The following is a 24,918-nucleotide window of genomic DNA, read 5'->3' as shown; positions in this document are numbered from 1 at the left end:
ACTTTAAGGACAAAAGGATGGCTGGGAGAGAATAGGACCCCTCAAAGATCAGCAAGGCAGCCTATGTGTGGAACCACAGGAGATGGGCAGGATAAATGAGCATTTTGTATCAGTATTTACTATGGAGAAGGACATGGAAGATATGGAATGGAAATAGATGGTGACACCTTGAAAAATGTCCGTACTACAGAGGAGAAGGTGCTGGATTCCTTGAAATGCATAAAAGTTGATAAATCCCCAGGAACTGATCAGGTGTATCCTAGAACTCTGTGGGAAGCAAGGGAAGTGATTTCTGGGCCCCTTGTTGTGATATTTCTATCATCGATAGTCACAGGTGAGGTGCCGGAAGACTGGGGGTTGGCTAACATGATGCCACTCTTTAAGAAAGGTGGTAAGGAAAAGGCAGGGAACTATAGACCAGTGAGCCTGACATTGGTGGTGGGCAAGTTGTTGGAGGGAATCCTGAGGGATAGGATTTAAATGCATTTGGAAAGGCAAGGACTGATCAAGGATAGTCAACATGGCTTTGTGTGTGGGAAATCATGCCTCACAAATCTGATTGAGTTATTTGAAGAAGAACCAAAGAGGATTGATGAGGGTAGAGTGGTGGATGTGATTTTTATGGACTTCAGTAAGGTATTCGAAAAGGTTCCGTATGGTAGACTGGTTAACAAAGTTAGATCTCATGGAATAGGGCCCTTCAAAGATCAGCAAGGCAGCCTTTGTGTGGAGCCGCAGAAAATGGGGGATATATTAAACAAGTATTCTGCATCAGTATTTACTGTGGAAAAGGACATGGAAGATATAGAATGTAGGGCAATAGATGATGACATCTTGCAAAATGTCCATATTACAGAGGAGAAAGTGCTGGATGTCTTGATACGGATAAAGGTGGATAAATCCCCAGGACCCCTAGACCTCTGTGGAAAGCGAGGCAAGTGATTGCTGGGCCTCTTACTGAGATATTTGTATTATCGATAGTCACATGTGAGGTGCCAGAAGACTGGAGGTTGCCTCATGTGGTGCCTCTGTTCAAGAAGGTTGGTAAGGACAAGCCAGGGAACAATAGACCAGTGAGACTGACGTCGGTGGTGGGCAAGTTGTTGGAGGGAATTCTGAGAGAAAAGATGTACATGTATTTGGAAAGGCAAGGACTGATTAGGGATAGTCAACATGGCTTTGCGCATGGGAAATCATGTCTCAAAAACTTGATTGGGTTTTTTGAAGAAGTAACAAAAAAATTGATGAGGGCAGAGCAGTAGATGTGATCTATATTGACTTTAGTAATGCGTTCAACAAGGTTCCCTATGGGAGACTTATATGGAGAATCATATGGAATACATGAACTGGTGTATGTTCCATCATTGACAATGGTAGCACTTGGTGACAGAGGTGGCTATTACCCCCTGGAATCCAGCAATTCTCTGGATGGCTGATAAGGGTACAATGAATTCAGCCTATCTCAATCACTGAGGAATAAACTTCCATCTCAGGACATTGATCTAACGTTCTCCTAATCTTCACATTCTTCAGCTGCTCTCCCCCTTAGCCTGCCACATTTTAACCCTGAGAGGCCTCTGTGCTACCTCTTCAGTCCTTCAGTGTATATCTCATCAGCTTTGCATCATGTACATCAACAATAACAGCTGTGTAACCCATTGTGATGTACTCAACTTTTTTCCAATTACAGGACAACTTAGCCCATGATAGGGCAGAAAGAAGTGGCTCAGTGGGGAGAGGGAAGAGTTATGATTGACATCTGTGTACTCAGCTCCTGTGAGGAGAGAAACCTGTCTCTTGCAGGAAAAGACTGAGATCCTCCTGTAGGGTTGGTGAGACAGCCATGTCCTGCACAAACAAATAGGTACCACATGCCACTGCCACTCTCCCGCTATCCCTGCCATAACTCTCAATCATTGCATTCCACTGCTAGCCAGAGGCTGCAACACCTTCTTTCTCTGCATTCTGGCACGTTCTGCAAGACTCCTCACGGTGTCTTTGGAGAAGCCACTGGCTGTGGAAGAACTGCCCTCGGGGCCTCGGAGGATGACAGCATCAAGGCTAGAAAAGAAACATTGGCAAAGCTGTCACCTGCACCCCTCTAGAGGCCAGATACTGACTCCTCGGTGGGAACCGTCATCAAGTGAAATGCAAAATGGCCTTCATTGCCGAGAAGCTGCAGCAGTGCAGTCCATCATACAACCATCTGTCTACATCTATAGACCATGTTGGTAGCTGCCATGGCGAGTCACACCCAGGGCCCTTGAGATTTGCTGGAGGTGCGCACATACCTGCACTCTGTCACCCAGCCACTGGTCCCCAAAACCAAAGTGGGGTGCACATCCTTGACCCCAGTTCAGGTGCCCCTTCTTCTCCTCAAAGAGACAGGGTAGTGCCAGGGGCTACCTATCCTGAGGTGGAAATGCACACAGACCCCTCAGTGGTTTCCTCTCAAAACCCTGCCGAGGTGGCGAGTGTTATGGAACAGGCCAGGCCCCTCAAAATATATGACAAAGTTAGCCTAGATCCTAATGTTTTCTTATTTTAAAGGTAAATGTCAGACGTTTTGTTCCAAACGTGATTCAACTGGTCAAACTACTTGACGTGAAGCAAAACACCATTTATTCAAACACTATGAACATTGGCACTTTTAAAAAGAGGAAGACAGACAAAGGCAGTGACCACAGGGTCAGAGAAAGAAGCCTACACTGCTGTCTGACACAGCAGTAAGTCTGCACAGTTGCTGTTTGAGTTCAAGAATCTTTGGACATCAGAGTGTGTCTATGAAAAATTAAACAGTGAAAGTCACAGCTGACTTTGGAGGAGCCTGTGTGGGAGAGCTCACAGCACAGGAACAGCTAAATGCATAGTTTTTACCATGTGACTTTGCTGTAAGTAAGCAGGAGTGAGGAGAGTGTGCTCTTTCGTGTTCAGATGTTTTGTTGACATTGGTCTCTTGATTAAATTTTTTAAAATTTTTGAAAAGCACTTTTTTAGAGCAATAAGATGGTGCTATTTTCTGGGTCTGTAGATTGTGAAGGAGCAAAGATGGCATTTAGTAGAGTGATGTGTTCTTCCTGTCAGATATGGGAGATTAGGGAGAGTTTCCATATTACTGATGGTTATGTCTGCAGGAAATGTCTTTGGTTGTGAATCCTATCAGATCGCATGGATTGGTTGGAGTGACAGTTAGAGGCAATAAGGAATGTACAGGAGCTAGGGGGTGTGTTTGATGCCAGTTATAGGAAGGGAGAAAAGCCACAAATACAGATAGGTAGATGGGTTAACTTCAGGAGGGGTAGGCAGGTAGTGCAGGTGTCTCGTGTGACTATCCCCATCTCAAACAAGTCTGCTGTTTTAGAAAATGTAGAAGGTTATATACTCTCAGGGGACTGTAGCATGAACAGCCAAGTTTCTGGTATCGAGACTGGCTCTAATGCAATGAGGGGTAGATCAGATTCCAAGCAATTGACTATGACAGGGGACTCTCTAGTCAGAGGCACAGACATTTCTGTGGCCAGCAGCAAAAAATTAGAATGGTGTATTGCCTCCCTGGTGCCAAGATCAAGGATATCTCAGAGAGGGTGCAGAATGGTCTCAGGTGGGAGAGGGACCAGCAGAAGATTGTTGTACACATTGGAACCAATGACATAGGAAGGGAAAAGGATGAGATTCTGAAGGGAGAATATAGAAAGTTAGGCAGGAATTTAAAAAGGAGGTCTTCGTGGAAAGTAATATCTGGATTACTCCTGGTCCTATGCGCTGGTGAGGGTGGGAATACGACGATAGAGCAGATTAATGTATAGCTGAGGAGCTAGTGCAGGGGAGAAGGGTTCACATTTTTGGATTATTGGAATGTTTTCTGGGGTAGAAGTGACCTGTACTAGAAGGATGGATTGCACCTGAATTGAAAGGGGACTAATATACTGGCAGGGAGATTAACTGGAGCTGCTCAGGATTTAAACTAGAAAGCTGGGTGGGGGGCAGCGGCAGCCAGGGATATAGTGAGGAAAGAGGTCAATCTGAGACTGGTAGAGTTGGGAAAAGGAGTGAGTCAAACAGTCAGGGCAGGCAGGAACAAAGCAATGAGCACGGTAGGACTGATAAATTAAACTGCATTTATTTCAATGGAAGAGACCGAACAGAAAAGGCAGATGAACTCAGGGCATGGTTAGGGACATAGGACTGGGATATCATAGTAATTACAGAAACATGGCTCAGGGATGAACAGGACTGGCAGCTTAATGTTCCAGAATACAGATGCTATTGCAAGGATAGAAAGGGGGTCAAGAGAGGAGAGGAGAGGAGAGGGAGTGGCTTTTTGATAAGGCATAATATTATAGCTGTACTTAGGGAGGATATTCCTGGGAATACATTGAGGGAAGTTATTTAGGTGGAACTGAAAAATAAGAAAGGAATGATCACCTTATTGGGATTGTATCATAGACCCTCCAATACTCAGCAGGAAATTGAGAAACAAATTTGTTAGGAGATTTCAGTTACCTGTAAGAATAATAGGGTGGTTATGGTAGGGGATTTTAACTGTCTAAACATAGATTGAGACAGCCATAGTGTTAAGGTTTAGAGGGAGAGGAATATTTTGAGTGTGCCCAGGAACATTTTCTGATTCAGTATGTGGAAGCATTTACTAGTGAAGGTGCAAAACTTCTATTCTTGAGACATAAGGTGTGTCAGTGGGGGAGCACTTTTGGGCCAGTGACCATAATTCTATTAGATTTAAAATGGTGATAGAAAAGGACAGAGCAGATCTAAAAGTTAAAGTTCGAAATTGGAGAAAGACCAATTTTGACGGTATTAGTCAAGAGCATTCAAAAGTTGATTGGGGGCAGATGTTTGCAAGTAAAGGGACGGCAGGAAATTAGGAAGCCTTCAAAAATGAGATAATGAGAGTCCAGAGACAGTATATTTCTGTTAGGGTGAAAGGCAAGGCTGGTTCATGTAGGGAATGTTGGATGACTGGAGAAATTGAAGTCTTAGTTAAGAAAAAGAAGGAAGCACATATCAGGTATAGACAGGAGAGATCGAGTGCATCCTTGGAAGAGTATAAAGGGCAGTACGAATATATTTAAGAGATAAATCAGGAGGGTAAAAAGAGGTCATGAGATAGTTTTGGCAAATAGGATTAAGGAGAATCCAAAGGGACTTCGTAAGTACTTTAAGGACAAAAGGATGACTGGGAGAGAATAGGACCCCTCAAAGATCAGCAAGGCAGCCTATGTGTGGAACCACAGGAGATGGGCAGGATAAATGAGCATTTTGTATCAGTATTTACTATGGAGAAGTACATGGAAGATATGGAATGGAAATAGATGGTGACACCTTGAAAAATGTCCGTACTACAGAGGAGAAGGTGCTGGATTCCTTGAAATGCATAAAAGTTGATAAATCCCCAGGAACTGATCAGGTGTATCCTAGAACTCTGTGGGAAGCAAGGGAAGTGATTTCTGGGCCCCTTGTTGTGATATTTGTATCATCGATAGTCACAGGTGAGGTGCCGGAAGACTGGGGGTTGGCTAACATGATGCCACTCTTTAAGAAAGGTGGTAAGGAAAAGGCAGGGAACTATAGACCAGTGAGCCTGACATTGGTGGTGGGCAAGTTGTTGGAGGGAATCCTGAGGGATAGGATTTAAATGCATTTGGAAAGGCAAGGACTGATCAAGGATAGTCAACATGGCTTTGTGTGTGGGAAATCATGCCTCACAAACCTGATTGAGTTATTTGAAGAAGAACCAAAGAGGATTGATGAGGGTAGAGTGGTGGATGTGATTTTTATGGACTTCAGTAAGGTATTCGAAAAGGTTCCGTATGGTAGACTGGTTAACAAAGTTAGATCTCATGGAATAGGGCCCTTCAAAGATCAGCAAAGCAGCCTTTGTGTGGAGCTGCAGAAAATGGGGAATATATTAAACAAGTATTCTGCATCAGTATTTACTGTGGAAAAGGACATGGAAGATATAGAATGTAGGGCAATAGATGATGACATCTTGCAAAATGTCCATATTACAGAGGAGAATGTGCTGGATGTCTTGAAATGGATAAAGGTGGATAAATCCCCAAGACCCCTAGACCTCTGTGGAAAGTGAGGCAAGTGATTGCTGGGCCTCTTACTGAGATATTTGTATTATCGATAGTCACATGTGAGGTGCCAGAAGACTGGAGGTTGCCTCATGTGGTGCCTCTGTTCAAGAAGGTTGGTAAGGACAAGCCAGGGAACAATAGACCAGTGAGACTGACGTCGGTGGTGGGCAAGTTGTTGGAGGGAATTCTGAGAGAAAAGATGTACATGTATTTGGAAAGGCAAGGACTGATTAGAGATAGTCAACATGGCTTTGTGCATGGGAAATCATGTCTCAAAAACTTGATTGAGTTTTTTGAAGAAGTAACAAAAAAAATTCATGAGGGCAGAGCAGTAGATGTGATCTATATTGACTTTAGTAATGCGTTCAACAAGGTTCCCTATGGGAGACTGGTGAGCAAGGTTAGATCTCATGGAATAAAGGGAGAACTAGCCATTTGGATACAGAACTAGTTCAAAGGTAGAAAACAGAGGATGATAGTGGAGGGTTGTTTTTCAGACTGGAGGCCTGTGACCAGTGGAGTGCCACAAGAATGGGTGCTGGGTTCTCAACTTTTCATCATTTATAGAAATGTTTTGGGTGTGAGCATAAGAGGTACAGTTAGTAAGTTTGCAGATGACATCAAAATTGGAGGTGTATGGGACAGTGAAGAAGGTTACCTCAGATTACAACAGAATCTTGTTCAGATGGTCCAATGGGCTGAGAAGTGGCAGATGGAGTTTAATTCAGATAAATGCGAGGTGCTGCATTGTGGGAAAGCAAATCTTAGCAGGACTTATACACTTAATGGTAAGGTCCTAGGGAGTGTTGCTGAACAAAGAGACCTTGGAGTGCAGGTTCATAGCTCCTTGAAAGTGGAGTCGCAGGTAGATAGTACAGTGAAGAAGGCATTTGGTATGCTTTCCTTTATCGGTCAGAGTATTGAGTTCAGGAGTTATGAGGTCATGCTGCGGCTGTAAAGGACATTGGTTAGACCACTGTTGGAATATTGCATGCAATTCTGGTCTCCTTCCTATCAGAAAGATGTTGTGAAACTTGAAAGGGTTCAGAAAAGAATTACAAGGATGTTGCTAGGGTTGGAGGATTTGAGCTATAAGGAGAGGCTGAACAGGCTGGGGCTGTTTTCCCTGGAGCATCAGAGGCTGAGGTGTGACCTTATAGCTCAAAATCATGGGGGGTATGGATAGGATAAATAGACAAAGTATTTTCCTTGGAGTGGGGGAGTCCAGAGTTAGACAGCATAGATTTAGGGTGAGAGGGGAAAGATATAAAAGAGACCTAAGGGGCAACTTTTTCATGCAGAGGGTGGTGGGTGTATGGAATGAGTGCGACATTTTCACTTAGTGGGAAGGTCCTGGGAGTGTTGCTGATAAAAGAGATCTTGGAGTGCAGGTTTATTGTTCCTTAAAAGTGGAGTTACATATAGATAGGATAGTGAAGAAGGTATTTGGTATGCTTTCCTTTATTAGTCAGAGCATTGAGTATAGGCGCTGGGAGGTCATGTTGCAACTGTACAGGACATTGGTTAGGCCACTTTTGGAATATTGTGTGCAACTCTGGTCTCCCTCCTATTGGAAGGATGTTGTGAAACTTGAAAGGGGTTCAGAAAAGACTTACAAGGATGTTGCCAGGGTTGGAGGATTTGGGCTATAGAGAGAGGCTGAATAGGCTGGGGTTGTTTTCCCTGGAGCATCAGAAGCTGAGAGGTGACCTTATAGAGATCTATAAAATCATGAGAGGTACAGATAGGATAAATAGACAAAGTCATTTCCCTGGGGTGGGGGCATCCAGAACTGGAGGGCATAGCTTTAAGGTGAGAGAGGAAAAATTTAAAGGGGACCTAAGGTACAACTTTTTCATGCAGAGGGTGGTGTGTGTATGGTATGAGCTGTGAGAGGTAGTGGTGAAGGTTGGTATAATTACAACATTTCAAAGGCATCTGGATGGGTACATGAATAGGAAGGGTTTAGAGGGATATGGGCCAAGTGCTGGCAAATGGGATTAGATTAATTTAGGTTATCTGGTAATTTCGGATATCTGTGTTGTACATCTCTATGAATCTATGACTACAGTTAAAATACAACAAAAAAAACTTCAAATAACTTAATTCTATTGGAAAACTTAACAGAATAATTCTTCAAAATTCCAGTGGCTTCTGCTAAAGCTAAAAGCTAAAAATCCTGGTCTAGAGAGCTAGCCACACCCATTCAGGCTGCTTGTATTGTTCTAACATTTTAATAATGCCAAGTTCTTACAAACTGTTTACTTTACCACAGACTGTTCTTGTTCAATCTCTTTTTTTTTAAAAGAAATCAGGACAAAATACACCTGTTAAAGCCATAGCGTCATCACACCAGGCTCTCTCCACTGTTCAGACCTTTAGAAGTCCAAGCCGATGAAGATCAAATTGCCTCTGAGATGCAGTCCAGTGCTGGATATTTATCCCTGTACTCCAAGTGTTCCTGCTGCCACCTTTCAATATTTGCTTCTGATGCACCCTGCAATGCAAATCTGTATCTCCACTGTCACTCCAGTACCAAGATGTTCATGATACGTTAGCAGATGATAGAGGCCAATGTGCAAGAGGGAGGAAGGCATTCAGCTTTTGCCTGTGGATCATGCCATAAGCTGTTGTTTGTCAGTGATAAACATGGAGGTCAATCAGAACAAACAGCAGGCTGAATCCAGTAGGCACCCACTCTGGTTTGCTTTTCGGGTTTTCCTGATATCTCGGTCATTTGGTAAGTTCAGTTAGATGGGAATCTAAATACTAATTAAGTGAGTTGTTGCATTAACAAGGTGTTTAACAATCAGTAATGACCATCAAGTAACATTTATCGCACTACAATGCTTGCGAAAAGCTTAAAAGAGGGAACAACATGAGCCTTGCCACACTTATTGCCCAATTTAGTCATGCATTTCACCATAGCCCATGTCTTTCAGATCACAGTAAGGTTACGTTCTCTTTTTTTTTAATGTGATGGCCTTATGCAAGACACATGTTGAATCAATTGGCCTGGTGGCTCAGTGATCAGCACTGCTGCCTCATAGCATCAGGGACTCAGGTTCGATTCCAGCCGTGGGTGACTGTGTAGAGTTTGCACATTCTCCCTGTGTCTGCAAGAGTTTACTCTGGTTTTCTCCTACAGTCCAAAGATGTGCAGATCAGGTGAATTGGCCATTCTAAATTGTCCATAGTATTAGGCGCATTAGTCAGAGCAAAATGGGTCTGGGTGGGTTGCTCTTCAGATGGTTGGTGTGGACTTGTTGGGCCAAAGGGCCTTTTTCCACACTGTAGGAAATGTAATAAAAAAAACAAATTGAAATAGCATTAAGCATAGACACTGCACTTTGACAGGACTGACAAAGACTTGGTTCTGCCTTTCGTGCGATCAGCAATAGCGTATCATAAGTTATCGTTTTCCACTAAAAGAATTCCCACCTGTTCAATCTTTCAGTTTTGCTTGAAGAAATATTATTTATTATTTCTTGCGTATTACAACTTATTCAAATGTACTGATGCCTGTCACTTCTGATGTCAACCCATTGGACCCTGATTACACAGAATCTTGAGACTAAAATTTGCATCATATTCTCAACCATTTCCATATACTCTACGCTTCTTATCTCTGTAACATTTCCTAAGTTCTGTACATTTTGATGCTTTGATATTTAAGTTATAAATAATGTCTCAGATATATAACATATTCAAGGGCACCATTTCCTACAGATGATATCTGCAAATCCTGGTGTAAAACTTAAACTGGCAGTCTTTTAATGAAAGATTAAGAATGCATTTATTGAATTCTTAGTATCTCATCTTACGTGGGTTGTATTTCCTGTATTTTTGCAGCTTGCTCTCTTGCTCGACATTGACGACATTTCTTGATTTAAGGTGTGGTGGTGAATCGGATATTTCTATGGAACAATCAGCAATTAAAGAAGGATTATGATTTGTTCCAATAAGTCTTGCTGCTGACTGGTGAGTAATTTCTAGATATATTTCAATGACATTCTTTTTCTAAAACATAGCAGCTGGAAACTCTAATTCTGTAATCAGGTATTGTGAGAATCTGAAGGTTTGCAGATGAAACCTGAGCACATAATTATATCTGTATGTTACTTTCTAATCAAAGCTAGCAATCTTGCAGCACTTTGTCATGTCTTTAGGATGCCCCAAAGCATTTAACAACAAAATAATTATTTTCAAAATGCAATTGTTGAGGCGTGGCAGTCAATTTTATGAACAGTAAAGACCACTGAGCAATAAATAAAGTAGTAAATGAAAACTTGCTTTTGGCAAATGATTGAGAGAGGATTAGAGATCAACCTACCTAAAGTTATAGTTTAAATGATAGCATGTGAATGTTCACCATCTCTTGAGCAAGTGGATAAAACTTCTGTTTAAGACTACAGCACCATGTCAGCCTTGTACAGAAATGTTACCTTACTTTTTTAAATTCTTTTTCAAAATGAAATTTGAATCTACATACTTCCACAACTCAGGGACTAAAGAAATTATTTTCTAAACTTGTATTCAATAATCCCAGGTGGGAATTATTGTTCTGAGCAATGAATTTAGGATACCTTTTTGGCCTGGATGAGTTGGACAAAGGATCTGTTTCCATGTTGCATATCTCTATGTCTCTATGACTGTATCATAAAAAAAATTCAATTCCAGTAACATAATGCCACCATTAAACACCCTCGACTTGGCATAGCAGTAAAAATATAAAATAATTTTAAAAACTCTTACCCGTTCAGTCCCAAGAAATTTGTCTCAGTTTCAATCTAAGGAGACTTCATTTCTATTCCATTGGAGGAGTGGGACAAGGATGATTTTATGTGGTGCCAGGAACAATGGAAAAGGAATAAAAGCTTGGAAGATAGCATTCCAGGTTTCTTGGTGAAGCAAGTTTGGAAATAATAGAGGCTTTAACCATAATTATCCTATCCTGTCTGGTTACAGGTATGATGTTGGAGGACTGGAAGACTGTTAATGCAATCATGTGTAAAAAGGCAGGCAAGGAGTAATTGCAAATCAGCCAGTCTGACCTTGTGGGCAATTGCTAGAAACATTCTGTGGGACAATATAAATCGTCATTTAGAAAAGTACAGATTAATCATGAGCAGTCAGCATAGGTTTGTTAAGGTATAGTCACAACTGTTTAATATGATAGATTGTTTTGAGATGGTAACAAGAACAATCAATGGAAATAGAAAATTGTTGGCAGACCAGATGGATTTTAGCAAAGTTTTTCACAAGGACCCAATGGCAGACTAGTCAGAAAAATAAATTGAACACATAGGCAAAAGAGAAGTTGGATCCAAAATTGGTTCAATGGTAAGGATCATAAGTTGGTTCATCAATTGCCTTATTTCAAACTGATTCACTGCTTTGTCTAAGTCCAATTACACGTTGGCCACCTTTTCTTGCCTGCCAAAAACATAGAAAAAGTTGATCCATTTATAATGTACTTGGAACCTTCTTGAAGCTTGACAAACAATGTAGTTGTAAAACGTCAGGGTCCATTTTGACTCAGGTCAAGATTTTAAAATGTAACTTTTAATGCAGGCTTCTAAAAATGTGTAATATTGCCATTGCCCATCATAAAATCCTTTAAAAGGTTATATTTCTGAAAAACTTACAGAGAAGTAATATTTTAACTAGTGTGCAAAAGCAATATGGTTGAACTCCTCAACAATAATGTGAAAGTGGTGATAAGAAAATACAAGCACCTAAAAGTAGGTACTTTATTATTATCTCTACTACATTAGTACATAAACATACATTAGAAACACCCAATAATTAAAACTACAATTAGATAGAAGAATATTAGGCCTGTCATCTTGCTTGAACGTTAACTTTGACTATAAACAAAAACATTGCTGAGACGGAAGGTCCAACTATCCAGATCAACACCATACCATATATTTTAATTCAATGTTTGGAAGAAGATTTGTAGCTCGGGTACTCGTTGTTGTGGTTCTGTTCGCCTGATTTGGGACTCAGGTTAGCTGTCTTCCTGTTTGTCCTATGTAGTGTTTTTTGCAGTCCTTGCATGGGATTTTGTACACTATATTGTTTGGTACACTACAAAAAAAATCCCAGGAAGACAGCTAACGATCTGTATCCATGAACACCAACTAGCCACGAAATGACACGACCAGCTATCCTTAGTAGCCACACACACAGATGACAAGCAACATGAATTCGACTGGGACAACACTGCCATTATAGGGCAAGCCAAACAGAGAACAGCCAGGGAATTCCTAGAGGCATGGCACTCATCCACAGACTCTATCAACAAACACATCAACCTGGACCCAATATACCGGCCACTACAGCGGACAGCTGGAACTGACAACTGGAAGCGGCAGAGACAGGCCACCATAAATGCCGGAGGAAACAGCACAGAAGTGCTTCACAGGAGGCTCCCAAGCACTGAGGATATCACCTAGACAGGGGACGAAATGTTTGCAAGACAAATTCCCAGCTCGGCGAATAGAACCACAACATATATTTGAATAGACACCTTCATTATAACAGGTAGTCCTTATACCAAATTTGGGAATTCAAATAGGAGTGGCTGGCCCCCTGATCACATGATCTAAAAATTACCACACATACCTATGCATAAAACAGAGATTTTAGATTTGTTTCGACCTCTATGAGTTTCACACATTTGGGACTCAGGTAACCATATTTTAATATTATTTGGATATTTTTCTCTCACAGAAGGGTGGTGGTAGAGGGTTGTTTTTCAGACTGGAGGCCTATGACCTATGTGCCATATGGATTGGTGCTGAATACACTGCTTTTTTTCATTTATATAAATGATTTAAATGTAAGTATAGGAAGGACGGCTAGTAAGTTTGCAGATGACACCAAAATTGGAAGTGTAGTAGACAGCCAAGAAGATAACCTCACAGTACAAAGGGACCTTGATCAGATGGACTGGTGAGCTGAGGAAGGGTAGATGGAGTTTAATTTAGGTAATTTAGATAAATGTGAGGTGCTGCATTTTGGAAAGGCAAATCAAGGCAGGACTCATGCACTTGACGGTGAGGTGCTGGGTAGTATTGTTGAACAAAGAGACCTTGGATTGCACGTTCACAGTTCTTTGAAAGTAGAGTTGCAGGTAGACAGGATAGTGAAGAAGGCGTTTGGTATGCTTACCTTTACTGGTCAGTGCATTGAGTGTAGGACTTGGAAGGTCATGTTGCAGCTACACAGGACATTGAATAGGCCACTTTAGGAATATTGTGTGCAATTCTGTTCTCCTTCCTGACGAAAGGATGTTACAAAACTTGAGAGGATTCAGAAAAGATTTAAAAGGCTGTTGCCAGGGATCGAGGGCTTGAACAATAGTGAGAGGCTGAAAAGGCTGGGGCTGTTTTCTCTGGTGTGTCAGAGATTGAGGGGGTGACCTTATAGAAATTTACAAAATAATAAGAGGCATGGATAGGTTGAATAGTCAAGATCTTTTCTCTATGGTAGCAGAGTCCAAAACTAGTGGGCATAGGTTTAAGGTGAGAGGGGAAAGATTTAAAAGGGACCCAAGGGACATCTTTTTCATACAGAGGTCTGTGTGTGTATGGAATGAGCTGCAAGAGGAAGTAGTGGAGGCTAGTTCAATTGCAACATTTAAAAGGTACCTGGATTGGTGTACGAATAGGAAAGATTTAGAGGGATACAGCCAAATGCTGGCAAATGAGTCTAGATTGAGATATCTGGCCAGGTTGGACCGAAGTGTCTGCTTCCATGCTGTACTGCTCTATGACTCTTTGAATCTATGACTCCATATCTGTAGGACGTACGTTTTAAATTGGGATTATCCATACGAAATAAGAACTAATGATTGTTGCAGTTCATTTGGATAGCATACAAGAAATCAAGCCCCACTATTCCCAGACTCATCACAAAATTTAAAAATTAAGTGCGCAAAATTTCCTAATTTATCTGTCTTTTTAGACCCAGGTTGATAGAAAAGGTGTATCAGTTTTTAGTACTTAGTAAGGCTTACTAGCTATTGCTGGATTAGTGGTGCTAGAAGAGCACAGCAGTTCAGGCAGAATCCAAGGAGCAGTGAAATCGACGTTTCGGGCAAAAGCCCTTCATCAGGTTTCCTTTCACTCTCTTCAGATGCGTTCCCTTCCTTATAGGAGGCACACAGCAATTGGTTCACAAACATTGAAATCTCTAACTTATTGGTTAAAAACCAGAATTTACAGTGACTGGTGAAATAAAACCAACTGACTTTCTTCAAGTTTTAGATGTTTTTCAATGCAGCGACAAAGACAGCATATTATTTTCCAAAGATCCAAAAGCTCTCTTGTTCACACCTACAAGCTTTCATCGACCTGGAACCATTTACGTGCTAGCAAGCAGAAAGCCTTTGTCACTGACACTTTGTTTTACCAACAGAAATATAGAAATAGCATGTTTTGTGAACACAAGTGTTTCATCAGGAATTTGGTCCAAGTACGAAATTGGTACAGAATTGGAAGGAGGATCTGTTATTTTGTCTCACTTTAAGTAGTTAGGTGGGAGTTCTTCTTCTGTTTCCAAGCTTATGAACCATAAGATGCTCTTTCTTTGCAAAATCAGTAACTAGTTAAGTGATGACATAAATAAATTGAGACAGACATGTCAGGGTGTGCTGTGACTGCATCATGTAGTAATTTGTGAATACATTGTGATGCTGGACAACTATATCTGAGGTGAGTGAGTGCTGACTTTCAGAAGGCTTTTGACAAAGTCTCACATAAAAAAATTAATATGTAAAACTAAAGGGCATGAGGTTTGGCAGTGTAGAAAATTAGTTAGCAGACAAGAAACAAAGAGCAGGAATAAATGTGTCATTTTCCGAATGGCAAGCAGTGACTAGTGGGATGCTACAGGATTTGCACTAGGATCCCAGCTATTCACAATATATGTTAATGATTTAGATGAGAGAACTAACAATGTCCCAAAATTTGCACAAAACAGGGTGGATGAATGATCTGTGAAGAGGATGCAGTGATGTCACACTGTGATTTAGACAAGCTGAGTGGACAAATACATGGCAGGTGCAGTATAGTGTGGAAAAATGTGAGGTTCTCCACTTTGGTAGCAAAAATAGGAAGGCAGTATTTGAATGGCTGTAAACTGAGAGGGGGAAATGTTCAACAAGACCTAAGTGTCCTCATGAAACAGTCGCTGAAAGTAAGCATGCCGGTGTAGCAGGCAGTAAAGAAGGCAAACTGTGCATTGACCTTCATAGTAAGAGGATTTGAGAACAGGAACAGGGATACCTTACTGCAATTATACAGAGCATTGGTGAGGCCACACTGCAGTTTTGGTCTCCTTGTCAAAGGAAGGATGTTTTTGCTATAGAGGGAATGCAGCGAAAGTTTACCACATTGATTCCTGAGTTAACCAGACTGATGTATGGGGAGAAATGCAATTGGTTAGGACTAAAGGAATAATGGGGGGAACCCTCATAGAAACCTATAAAATTGTAACAGGTTAGATGCAGGAATGATGTTCTCAATGAAGGGGCAGTCCAGAGCCAGACGTCAATAGTTTAAGCAAAAGAGGTAAATCTTTTAGGGCCAAGATGAGGAGAAATTTCTTACCCAGAGAGTGGTGGAATTCACTACCACAGAAAGTGGTTGAGGCAAAAACATTATGTTCTTTCAAGGAGGAGGTTGATACAATGTTTGCGGATAAAAAGATCAAGGAATATAGGGGGGGGTTGGGATTAGAGTATTAAGCTGGATGATCAGGCATGTTCGGAAATAAATTTGAAGCAGACTCGAAGGCTAAAATGGCCTACTCCTGCTGTTCTCTTCTATGACTGTCCATGACTTCAGCTGTTTTGACCTGGAATTGCTGTGTTGGAGCCTGAGTTGCAGACATTGTTTGACATCAAAAAGGAAACAAGTTAACTAAATACTTTGTTCCAGAACGCAGTCAAACCCTGAGGTTGATTGAAACGTTGATGTGGTTCAATAGTTGGGGAACGGGGTAGTGTGACTGTGAGTCAGGCAAATATGACGATCCAGACCATAGTGAAATGATGGAGACAGCTCAGCCATTGACCAACAGGTAAGAGTGCTCCATGTAGATGAGAACAAGAACTGGAAGTTAGACAAACAATGAATGGCATGGTGCGTGAGGAAAGGTTTTGATTCATGGGGTCCTATTGCCAGTACTTGGAAAGGAGGAAGCTATTATATAGGGATAAGCTCCCCTTAAACCAGGGTGGGATCGCTGCCCTGGTGAAACATAAAACTAGCATTATGGATAAGGCTTTCAACGAAAAGAGGAGACTGGTATTGTTTAGCTGAAGAGCGATTGCGGAACCTAAAGAGAAAAATTAAGATAGTAGAACAGTGTAGTAATTTGGGTAAAGACAGCTCCACCCAACAACTTGCTCCTGACCCCACGATTCCCCCAAGCCCTGAACAAACCTCAACCATCTGTCATGCATCCAGCTACCACCAGAACCCCTTGCGTGCTTGCACCCAATTCATTCATACGCTCACATCAACACAGTGGTACATTTAAACGGTTCCTGACCAGAATACAGTATAGAAGGCATGGCTACTCTGTGGAGTCCTTTTGCTAATGCCTTGGGGTTTTGTGCATGGAAGGAATTTTGGAAAACTGACCAGAAAAATCAGGACAAGGTAACTGGATAGCTTATTTATCTGTTCAGTGTCAGAGACTGGAGTTCTGACACGGACTGGAAGATTTGGCTCATAATGCATCAGCAACTAAGGTCCTTGCGAAAGATATTTCTAAAAGAAACAGCTAAAGGTTCTTTTTCTGAATGCATAAAGCATTTATAATTACATAAATTACTTGAAATAGATAGAAAGGGTTGAGATTTAATTGCCATTAGGGGGACATGAAGTTGATCTTTCGGCTGCCATTTGGGGAATGAGTACATATTATTCATGGACATATAAGTGGTTCCAATTTTGGTTCCCCTTTTACAATGGTTCTTGGACTTTAGGGTTTTTAAAAAGAGCAAAATCACACCAATATAGGCTGTGGCAGAACCACAGAATATAGGCACAGCAGAACTTACTTTATTGAAGTAAGCGTCCTGAAATTCTCAGCTAGTTTAAGCGACACAACACCTTGACTGATCTGCCCAATTTAAATTCTTCCATGATTTAATCTTCACTTCTCCCCAAAACAAAGGTCACCACTTTGTATTAGAAAAAAGAATCACCCAAAAACCTCATACTTTTGCCCAATCCTTACTCAATTCAGATGTAAACTCCCTTGATTTGAATGTTACCCTTAAACTGCATTTAGCTCTCAGCCCCAGTATCCCTCAGATTTAGCTGATAACTTACAACTCTCCATGGAGTTGGTTCTGACTACTGACCTCGGAGAATCCCTCAATAAAGGCAAAGCTCAATATCACCTTTGCCATTAGTATGAGCACAGATCTCAATGTGAATGCATTCTCTCACCCTTCAGTATAGTGCTTCCATGACCCACATGATTTTGTGATGAGCTGCTGACTGTAAGATTCGGCTGACTTTAAGGTCCATGACTGATTCCTGAAATGAGCAGATTATTGAAATCTGAAGAGAGGTGGTCTGCAAATTTTCTACTGACCTTTCAGAAAAGTTGCATCATGATATTGCGAGAGCACCTCTCGTCCCACCTTCACCCCCAATTCTGCCTTGTGGAAATGCCATAAGCACGTACTTGTACAAAGTCAAAAAAACTCATAATCATCCTTTCATTTCAATCCATTGTTTCAGTAGATAGAAGAGGGATCCAATTCTGAAAACATTCCTAGAGTTCTTTGAACGGTAAGTATGCACTTTTAAGAGAAAATCGCAGCGGTATTGGGTGATTTATGTACAAGATATACAATAATAGAATTGTGGAATGGTTTCACCACAGAAGGAACAAATTCAGCTCATTGCTAGCTATCTGTAAAAAAGAAATTAGCTGAAAATTGGTTTAAACATAAACTTACATGTTACATGTTATTAATAAATTATGAGTGATTAACATGCATAGTCGTTGAGCATGGGTAAGGTGCTAAACAAACAGCATCTTGCATTAAGCCATGAGTATTTTACTGAAATAGTAACAACTGTCTTAATGGCAATGGCCACTTGAACAACACCAGGTTTACATTATAATGTTCCCCTGTGCTGTACTATTCTATATTTTATGTTCTAATACAGTAATAATCACCAACATTTTTAAGTATGCGCTATATTAACTGATGTGTTAGCATTTGTTAAATATTTTCTTCTGTCCGAAACAAACCATAATATTTGCTCAGATGCATAAATGTGGTGTTACTTGTATCATTGCATACAATTCACTCTCAGCCAATGTGTCACAATTGTCCTTTTTCCAGGGTTGTCAGAGAGATAACAATTGTTGGATACTTATCTCTGTTCAGTAAGGCAAGTCAGAAATTTCAAATGCTTCCTTCTTTGGCCATACGGAATCCCACTTTGGTGCCATTCATTTCAATTTCTTCTTTACCTATCCATCAAACTCTGGACTATGTTATCGCCCCAAAACTGACTGTCAAATCTACATCACTAGCTGGCTTGGGACCAATACCTTTTTTCTAAAGTTGATAATGTGTGAGCTCCCATGTACTAACTAAGAAAATAAAGCCACAGCCTTCCACAGTTTTGAACAAACAATAAATGTTACTACACAAATGTGGACAATAATGCAATCTACTATATGTACAATTTTAAAATATTTTAACGCCCAATTAGAACTAAACTTAGATAAATATGGGTAACAGACACATTGTGATCAAACACCCACAGTAGAGCAATTGCAAGTGAAATCAAGACGGGTCCCACTTACATTGCGGCAACCTCGACATGTTAGTGGTATGGTGAATCACTGAATCTCTTAAAAACCTGAGAAAGAATTCTTACTCATTCATTTTCAAAGGCCTAACTTTAGAACACCCTCAGCAGCATCCACAAATGTTAACATTCTGATGATTCATTTTCAAAACCGGGATGACACTCCCCTAAATTCTGGAAACGGCACTCCAGCACCTAGTCACAGACACAATTTCTGCTATCCACAGACAGTTAGCTTCATCGAACTGGTGCAATCACTTCATTTTGCTGAGTTCTAATCTTGCTGAACTGAACAAAGCAAATGTCATTTCTTTAATCCTCATGCTCAGCTGCACTGAACTATGAATGGCACATGGCTTCTTCCAAGTCCCACCGCGCCAAGGGATTTTCCTGAGCCCTAACCACAAATGTGACTTCACCTCCTGACATTCTGTACTCCTCCTGGGTTCTAACAGCATAGAGACTTCTTCAGCACCATCTTTTCCTAGGGAGCCTCTTTTCCTTGCTCCCAAATACCTGACTGACTGGTAACCACCTCCAACCAATTGATAAAACTGATTGCTCACTAACCCTTGAAATGATCCTGTTGTAAACTTGCAACAAGCCCTAGGCAGCACTAAATGTGACTATTATGTGACTATTGTATTGGAACTTTCAAATGTAACAAACCTGTTGGAACCTTCCATTCCATGAATGTTACTATTTTCAGAAATTGCTAGCGTACAAATGACTTTCAACAAAATGGCTTTCTTCACAAATTGATTACATTAGAGAGTTGATGTTATCAGAGTATTGAGATCGATGTTGGCCTGCCAACTAGCTGAATATGCTGGGCAAACACTTGTTAGCGCTAGCAGGATATCCATTGTGAGTGTTATGCCTTATTACCATGCCACTAGCAGGATATGGGTTCTCGAAAGGCCAAATTGGCCTGCAACATGGTCAACCCACATGTTTGAGGAGTGGAAGCCCAAGCTGGAACTAACCCATACTTTGCCAGGAAGCCTGTGAAAGGACCTCTTTCCTATCTGGCTCAATAAACATAGTTGAATAAATGCAAAGAATGACTATTCAGAACTCTGAGGCAGGGAATTTCTAAGACTCACAACCCTGAGTGAATAAATGCCTCTCCATCTCTGTCTTAGATTAGCAACCACTAAGCCCGATAGCATAGCAATATGTTCTAACTCTTCAGTCAAGAAGTGTTTCTCAGCACTTACTCTATCACACCCTCTCAAAATGTTATGTGTTTGAACAACATCACCAGACGTTTTTTTCAAAACTCAATAGAAAATAGGCTTAATCTAATCAAACATTTATTGCAGAAATTACTCAAGTCAGCTTACATTGTACACTCTCTTTGCAAATACATTCTTCCTTTGATAAGGAAACTAAAATTGTGCACAATATTCCAGGTTGTGTCTACTGATTAGTCCCACTGCTTTTTCTATAGCTTTGCATTTTTTTCCTTGTCAATTATAACTTCTATCCTATTCCAGTTGAGAGATATAATGACATCTACTGCCACACTCATTCAGGCACCACATAATCTCTCTCCATTAAAATATTTCAGCTCTTCTCTTCTCCTGTGCCATTGTCTTAAAGTATTTAACAACACAAAACATTGAGCCAGCAACTTCTGAATGCCTTCTGACCTTAGAGGATTTTTGAGCGAAAATGGCAGTACCACTGCAAACTGCATCTGAGATCATAAACACCTGCTTGAAGAGATCACAATCAGTCCTTGAAAACACAAGCAGCCTTATTAGATTTACACTGTATCTAAACACCAGCACCTCTCAATAGAGGGGCTTCTGGGAATGTTTTCATTCATCTAAGACAGAACCACCACACAGTGATAACAGTAGGCAGTGCATATCCAAATAGCTACTTACCAAGAACACTTTTGGGAAATTCAGGTCAAAACTTAAGTTTCCACTGGTATGCCCTAGTTACCAATATCAACCCACACATTAGGTTGTTATGTAAGTGGAAAATTGTGTGGTATTGCAAACATGCAAATGCTGCCCCCTCCAAAGATTTGTATACATACAATACCTTCATGTCAGATATTGGCAGATACTATCATGTAGAAGCAGCCAGTACTAATATTTGATGGTGATAATTTAATAGATCATGTGTTTAAGTGGATTTAGAAAAGAAGTTGTTCTAAATTGACATGTGCAGATTGTGATGCACAGATGAAAAACCTGAGTTTCGACTCTGAATGAAGATAAATCCAAAATAACCTCATTTTCATTGTTAAAATGGGCTGACTGGAGCATTACCTCCCTTATCATAATATTTTAAGAGTATCAAAAGCTCTCAATCCATACAATTGTCTTTCTGGAAACCTTTTAAACTTGGCTTCATATTAAATTGTTCCATTTGGAAACCTAAACAGAAGGAGATGACCACCTGTGTATGGCTTTAGTGTCAAATTGCAATCTGATTTCCAAGTGGTCAGTTTCTAAATCATATTTCAATGTTGTAGGCAAAGTTTACTTTAATTGTAAAGAATTATCTACCTAGGTTTCAGTGAATATTATTCCCATGTCATAGAGTCATAGAAACGTACAGCACAGAAATAGATCCTTCAGTTCAACTCATCCATGCTGACCAGATATCCTAACTGAATCTACTCCCATTTGCCAGCACTTGGCCCATATCCCTCCAAGCCCTTTCTAATCATTTACACATCCTGATGCCTTTTAAACATTGTAATTTTACCAATCTCTACCCCTTCCTCTGTCAGTTCATTCCATACACGCACCATCCTCTGTGTGAAAATGTTGCCCCTTAGGTCCCTTTTTACATTTTTCCCCTCTCACCTAAACCTCTGCCCTCTAGTTCTGGACCCACCCACCCCAGGAAAAGACCTTGCCTATTTATCCTACCCATGCTTCTCATGATTTCATACATTTCTAAGCCTCCAACACTCCAGGGAAACAGCCCCAGCCAATTCAGCCATTCCCTGTAGCTCAAATCCTCCAACCGTGGCAACATTCTTGTAAATCTTTTCTGAATTCTTTTAATAGGAGAGAGACTAGAATTGCACACAATTTTCCAAAAGTGGCCTAACCAATGTCCTGTACATGACCTTCCAACTCCTATATTCAATGCTCTGACTAATAAAGAAAAGCATACCAAACACCTTCTTCACTATTCTATCTACCTGTGACTCCACTACCAAGGAACCAGGAATGTTAACTCCAAGGTTCTTTGTTCAGCAACACTCCCCAGGACCTTACCATTAAGTGAATGGGTCCTGCTCTGATTTGTTTTCCCAAAATGCAGCATCTTGTGTTTATCTAAATTAAGCTCCATCTTCCACTCCCCAGCTCATTGCCCCATCTGATCAAGATCCCGTTGTAGTCTGAGGGAACCTTCTTCACTGTCCACTACACCTCCAATTTTGACATCATCTGCAAACTTACCAACCATACCTCCTAAGTTCACATCCAAATCATTCCTATAAATAATGAAAAGCAGTGGACCCAGCACTGATCCTTGTGACAAACCACTGATCACAGGCCTCCAGTATGAAAAGCACCCTCCACTAACACCCTCTGTCTTCGGCCTTCAAGCCAGTTCTGTATCCAAATGGTTAGTTCTCCCTGTATTCCATGAGATCTAGCCTTGCTAACCATTCTACTATGTCTTTTCAATTACACTTCCATTTAAAGTTGTGGGTTCTCAAAGTCTTCCTTTAATGAGCTAATTGGACAATTTCTCTGATAAGATTTGCACTAAGCATTCCAATTTGAATATTGGTGGTACAGATTTAATGAAATACCTTTTTTTGTTGTACATTTTCTTTTAAAGCAGATCAGCACGCAAATATGAACTGCAGCTGTGAGGTGCATGAAAGTGTCAAATGGTTTCAGCTCGTGCTCTACATTCCTGCTTTTATCGTTGGATTAATACTCAATACATTGGCCTTGCAAACATACTGCTGCAAATTTAAAAAATGGACAGAAACGACAATTTATATGACAAACCTAGCTATTTCTGACCTTGTGGTGCTTGTTACTTTGCCTTTCATGATTTACAGTTATCAATACACTTATGTTAATAAGACTTCATGTATAGTGATTAAATGTCTGTACAGAATCAATATATGCATTAGCATATTTATTATTACTTGCATAAGTATAGACAGGTACATTGCAATAAAATATCCATTTAAGGCAATGGTGCTGAGATCACCAACAAAAGCAGCAGTGGTATCTGCTGTGGTCTGGATTTTTACAATTGTGTGGACCATTAGTTTTTCAGTTGTGTATCATTTTTCACACAATGAAACCAGTGGAACAGACTCAGACATAGCCTGCATTACAAAGGCATACAGCAAAAACGTTTATGTTATTCCAAATTTAATATTACATTTAGCTATTCCACTGATCATTGTGGCTGTTTGCTCATTCGGAATTATCAAATCACTTCAGCAAAGAAACATATCAAATCCAGGAGGCTTGAACATGAGGAAAACAATGCGAATCATTGTTGCAAATGCTGTAGTCTTTATTGTTTGCTTTTTGCCTTTCAACATAATAGTTTTTGTTCAAGTTGTGATGAGCCACATGCAAGTGGATTGTACTGTGCTGCGTCAGGTGTGCCCCTTCCATCAAATGACAGAATGTATAGCCAACATCAACTGCTGCCTCGACGGATTTTGCTTTTATTTTGTTGCCACTGAAGCATCTGAACTTTATCAAAATAAAAATGATCAGCCAAATGGCACTGATAATGATCAGAACATGACATTTCTCTCACTGTGGAGATCTGACTAGTGGAAGAGCTGCCTACTTGGAGTTTAATTCCTGATGCATATAGAATGGTCCTTGGAAACATATGCTAAGTTACATAATTGTAATCTGCTGTTAGGCTTACATTATTTGATTATAAAACTCTGAAAACCTCAGAAACTTTTCCAACAAGCATTCCTTCCCAGCTTTACATCCTTTTATTTACACTGAACGACACGCTGACAGCTTGGTATTTAATAAAAACTGGAAGCTGACTATTGTGTAGAGTTTTACTCTGTTCTCAATCATGCTCTAATAGTATAATCAGTATTGCAGCACTTGAAACATTGAGCACTTAAGGGGAGAAAAGTTTGGTACCTAATGTAGAGATTGTGCTTCCATTTTTGATAGTGTGTTTACAAAAAAGGCAGGTCTTAAAATAGGATAAGAGGAAAGAAAGGAGGAAAAGGGTTAATTTTCCAGAATTGGAGGAATGCAGCATGTTTGAATATTGTGGAATGGATTTTAGAGAAAAAGGAGGATTAAACAACAAATTGAATTTTCTTGGTAAGACATTTGTGGATCAGAAGCTAATCCCAGTCAAGGGCATAGATGATGAACAATAGGGACTTGGTGTTGTTTGGTTTTGAATAGTATTTTCTTGGAAGATGGCAACCAAAGAAGCATTGGATTGATCTGATCTGGATGTAAAGGAAGGATGAAGTCTTTAGAAGCAGAAAGGGAAGGACAAGTGTCAAGATAGACAAGGTTACAGCAGGGGTAATAGGAAATGTTGGTGATAGGCAGATCAGTTATCTCAAACTGAAATCCAGTTTCAATGGAATACACGATTGACAACATTGGATCAGTTTGAGAGAGTGGTTGGAAAGGGAGCTGGAGTCAAACAACAAAGAACAAAGAACATTACAGCACAGGAGCAGGCCCTTGAGCCCTCCATGCCTGCACAGAGTCAGATCCTTTATCTTTATCTAAACTTGTTGCCTACTTTCTAAGGACCCATATCCCTCTGCTCCCTGTCCATTCATGTATCTGCCTAAACATATCTTAAATGATGCTAACATGCTGCAGGCACCCACCACCCTCTGCGTAAAAAACTTTCCACACATATTTCCTGTAAACTTTTCCCCTCTCATCTTGAACCCATGACCCCTAGTAATTGAGTCCTCCACTCTGGGAAAAACCTTCTTG

The 24,918-nt window shown here is 40.5% G+C and overlaps 1 long non-coding RNA gene across 1 annotated transcript; it reads left to right on the top strand.

Annotated features, from left to right (window-relative positions):
- The first annotated feature begins 10,017 nt into the window (after positions 1-10,017).
- Positions 10,018-23,007, top strand: LOC140478512 (uncharacterized). The gene is made up of 3 exons (XR_011960781.1): positions 10,018-10,082; positions 17,873-17,923; positions 22,790-23,007. It is a non-coding gene; the product is annotated as an uncharacterized lncRNA (long non-coding RNA).
- Positions 23,008-24,918: the final 1,911 nt, after the last annotated feature.

The sequence above is a fragment of the Chiloscyllium punctatum genome, chromosome 6 (assembly GCF_047496795.1).
Source record: "Chiloscyllium punctatum isolate Juve2018m chromosome 6, sChiPun1.3, whole genome shotgun sequence".
NCBI lineage: Eukaryota > Metazoa > Chordata > Chondrichthyes > Orectolobiformes > Hemiscylliidae > Chiloscyllium > Chiloscyllium punctatum.
The sequence above is the reverse complement of the archived record's forward strand: the minus strand, read 5'-3'. Positions and strand labels throughout refer to the sequence as shown.